The sequence below is a fragment of the Macrobrachium nipponense genome, chromosome 23 (assembly GCF_015104395.2).
Source record: "Macrobrachium nipponense isolate FS-2020 chromosome 23, ASM1510439v2, whole genome shotgun sequence".
Classification (NCBI taxonomy): domain Eukaryota; kingdom Metazoa; phylum Arthropoda; class Malacostraca; order Decapoda; family Palaemonidae; genus Macrobrachium; species Macrobrachium nipponense.
The window spans coordinates 3,123,485-3,128,002 of NC_061090.1; the positions used below are offsets into that span (position 1 = coordinate 3,123,485).

Sequence of the window (4,518 nt, forward strand, 5' to 3'; positions counted from 1 at the left end):
CTGGTTTTAGAGAGAAGCAGTTGACAAAGCTGGTTCCGGATGTAGGCATAGGTTGAGTTGCTGCGTTCACGCATAATCAAGATGAGAGTGGTTGGATTCTGGAGTAACCAGGTTCGGACGTGGTTGCAATTTGTGTGGTTGAATTTTCATATAGCCGCCCTTGGAGTAGCTACATCTGGAGTCTCTTGGGTAGTACCGTTGTCTGGAATGGAATACCTACCAGGGCTCAGGCGTAGATGCAATTGGAAGGAGCTGCGTTCGTATGAAGGCGAGATTGGACTATCTGAAGCCGGGATTACATTAATCAGATTCGGGCATAGCTAGCTTACAGCCTCTTTATTTCGTATATAACCAAATTAATTTTTATAGTATTTTTTAATGGAAAAAATAAGAAAGTCGTGCATATCAATGGTGTACCCGTATTTGAAAATTAAATCTAGGCTGGAAAATACCTTTATTTTCGTACCAAAAATGGCCACAGGTAATAACAAATATGATGAAGATGATTTGAAGAATTTTGTAACAGTATACAGTCAAAGCTTTATGATGAAAAATATCAGAATAGAACTTTCTTGAGATTATCTTATTGACATTAAAGTAAGGTATTTCGTAATATGAAAGCGTAAGAAGTGGGAGCTGAAAAAATATCGGTTTTTTAAGTTACGAAAAGCAAAGACAAGATAAGAAGGTGATGTATTACTGAGGCGCTGATCTCCTTAAAATGACCAAAGTTGTTTCATGCTAGTTCTTGATTGTTAATTTAAACGTAAACTCTCAAAGAAAATGCAAAATCGGTGAGCTAAGAAGCATGACCCAATATTTCACATTTGATTTTTTACCGTCAAAGTACTACACACACAACAACTGTATTCAGTCGTAATTGAACTTGATTTTTTTTTTAATAATTCTATAACTTGCTTCAGCGTCGTCGTAAATCGTTACTTGACGCGTTATTGAAATCACGGTTCGAACATATCAGCTCGTTCGTGAGATGAAAGGTATCTAGGCGAGGAGTTGGCATTCATTCCTCCGCGTCAGTCTGTCAGGGGGAGACTGAGGGTAACGTCAAGCTGAGGCCCACTTTCCCAATAGCAATTCCTCCTGAGACTTGATTGCTTCGTTAACGACAGAAGTGATAGATGCGACTGAGGGGGCATCCACTGGTGCGCTGGTTCCGCGATTATTTCGGCAGATGTAATTACTTGTGCAAGGAAGATTATATCCCTAGTAATTATGATGTATTTGTTGGTCCCTGTAACTTTATTTTAATTAAGGTTAAGTTCTGGTGTTATATGACCTGTAATATATATTCAAATATGATGCATCAAAATGTCGTTTTGTTTCACAGTAGAAGTTGAAGATAAATGTTAGAGTAACATTGACAAGCTCATTCATTACTTAATCCATGTTTGCACTTGCATAGACAATAATTGTTGTTTACATCTGTTTAAGTTGGAAGAGAAAGAAAACAATATCTTACATGACCTCTAAGTCAGTAATATAAACGAAGACTTTTTATTTTTTTATTGGTTTTTAATTGTATTTACGTATGGGAATCATAATTCTTTAGATGAGTGAAGATACCAGATACGTTCGATTAATAGCTCAAATTACAATCTAATTTCGATTTAATCTCTCGTTATATTTTATATCTCCATATGTCCGAAATTATGGGAGTAATCATTCCGGCTTGCAATTATTTCCATCCAGTTTTTTGTATTATCTTTAATAATCAATTAGCTGAAAGATTCCTTTCATCTGGAAATCAGAAGGATATCCAAAGGACACAAGACCAGACAGCGTAGGGAGTGGGCTACCATGTGCTAAATCCAGCCCAAAGAAATATTGTTCAATAAGAATGCTACCATTTGAGGGACTTTGACAATTACCCCTAAAAGGGAAAGTAATTAACTGTCCGTGTTCGTGTAACGATATGGGCCATTGTTTTCGGTAATGGATTTCCATTAATTAAAATCTGATACTAGAGCATTGGTGCACTTGGTCAATGTGTCTTTATTTCACGTTGAACAATTTTCCATTTTCCCACCGTGTAAATTGGCTGGCTACTTTGCAAGTATTGTTTCTTTTCTTAAAACGTTGTTCAGCATGAATCTATTTGCCTCATGATGTAAAAAAGAAATATTAATAGACATTTATAGACTAATTATTATGTTCGGAAAACTATTATTTCATAGATGCGTGTTTTTTTTTCGCTAGGTATCCGCAGCCTAAAATGACTGACGTTTGTCTCCCACTAATGAAACCAGTTTGATTTGAACTGCAACCTCTGTCTAGGTTGGGGTTGGAAGGTATGGTTTTTCTGAGTAGTTGCTATCGGGTCATGATATCTCAGTGCCAGGTGCGGTATTTGTAGCGAGAAAAAAAAAGCCGACAGTAATGCATTACTGTTATGTGTGAATTAACGTTTTAAAAATCAATTGTTATTTTGGATCCATCTGGATGGTCTGTCAGTTTGTCTGGTCATGTAGCTTTCTAGATTCCTATATATATATAATATATATATATATATATATATATATATGTATATATATATAATGATATATATATATATATAATATATATATATATATATATATATATATATATAGCGCTCCTGTTTGAGCCTTCTGTGCACGTGTATGAAATACCTAAATTGGTGCAAGTTTTTATTGCATGCGGGGTCATCCGCGATAACGGCATTTTTAAGAAATTATATATAATATATATACTATATATATATATATATATATATATATATATATATATATTATATATATATATATATATATATATATATATATATATATATATAATATATATATATACTATATATTTGTGTGTGTGTGTTTATACACATACATACACTGATACAGTCAAACTATATGTAATTTATCTATTTTTTTCCTAAGATTTGGTTGAGCAAAACCTTTGGGAATGTTGGACTACTTTTATTATTGAAATTTGGGAAATAAATCAAGTTTTTTTCAATTGTTAACAACTTGCTTGTCTTTCATTGGCTTTAGAGCAGAACAGGCTTTACCTATCTATGATATTTAATTTTAATGACCACGACGTTTCTTCCAGGCACTGTTTTTTAGGTTCGTTCTTCTTCTTGTGTGATGGATCCTCCAGCACGAAAAACGAAAAAATCAAAAGCTCAAAGTAGATGTTCATTAACATTCAACAGTTTTATTCATTTTTTAATCTTTGTTTAGGTCAGTTGTTGTGCCACGATCTTTCCAGTTGACAGTCATTTATATGGGCATGATATTTTGATGCTTGTAGCATTATGCTTACGAGGAAAAATCTCACATATATGCGCGTGCGTGCTCTGTATGTGTGGTGTATTCATATATAGAACTTACTGGGCACAAATTGTTTCATTTGGTGAATCACCATTGTTTGAGAACTATTCTTTGTTTATATCAGAAATGTAACCACACATACCATGTACGGCCGATCGTTTTCTAAAGAAGGAACTGTAGAGGCTTGTTATAGGGCAGCAGAAATTACATGTAAGCCTTTTGAGTGTAGCCGATATTAATTTTCCTGAATATTGTAACTTGTGAGCACTGAATGTCATTTAGATTACTTCATTTAGTTTCTTAGTTTTTTGTAAAAAAGAAAACTATTGTGCCGGCTTTGTCTGTCCGTCGGCACTTTTTTTTTTTTTTTTTTTTTTTTTCTCTCTCTCTCTCTCCGCCCTCTTTTAAAAAACTACTGAGGCTAGAGGGCTACAAATTGGTATGTTGATCATCCAATCTCCAATCATCAGACATGAAAAATTTCAGCCCCCTAGCCTCTGTATTTTGTATTGTATTTAAGATTAACATTAGCCATAATGGTGCGTTTGGCAACGATGTAGGACAGGCCACCACTGGGCGGTGGTTAAAGTTCCATGGGCTGCGGCTCATACAGCATTATACCGAGACCACCGAAAGATAATCTGTTTTCACTTGTTTTAGGAGGGGTGCCTTTGATTTGATGTTGGTTGCAGATATGAAAAATCCATTATTCAAAAAGTGCTTTCGCCTCCCACTATCTGTTCTCGTTATGGGCCTAGACCGGTGCTCACCTTACCAAAAACTATTTTGTTGTGTGTTCTTCCGTATGTTATGTGCATGGTACATCTGTGTGTGTGTGTGTATTTATTCCTACTAATTTTACATATACTTAATAAGATATTTTCATAAGATAATAACTTCAATATTGAAATTCTAGGGTAAAGGGCATTTGATTCAAGTCAATGAATGTGACGAGGCACAGTAGGCATGTGCAGAAGCACTCGATGAATGCAACCGTTGCTGTGGAAATCCTGCGCAGTTCTTTACGTGAAACATATTTTAAAAGATTGACTAATCTCTCGGAAGTAAAATATTGCTGGATTAATTTTTTCTAATGAAAAAATTTTTTTTTTTCTCTCTCTCTCTCTCTCTCTCTCTCTCTCTCTCTCTCTCTCTCTCTCTCTCTCTCTCTCTCTCTCTCTCTCTGGGTTTCTGAAATACAATAAATTATTCT

The 4,518-nt window shown here is 34.8% G+C and overlaps 1 long non-coding RNA gene across 1 annotated transcript in view; it reads left to right on the plus strand.

Moving 5' to 3' along the window:
• LOC135196126 (uncharacterized) overlaps positions 1 to 4,518 on the plus strand; it is a 379,500-nt gene that overhangs the window by 149,285 nt on the left and 225,697 nt on the right. The gene's annotated exons all lie outside the window — the stretch shown is intronic.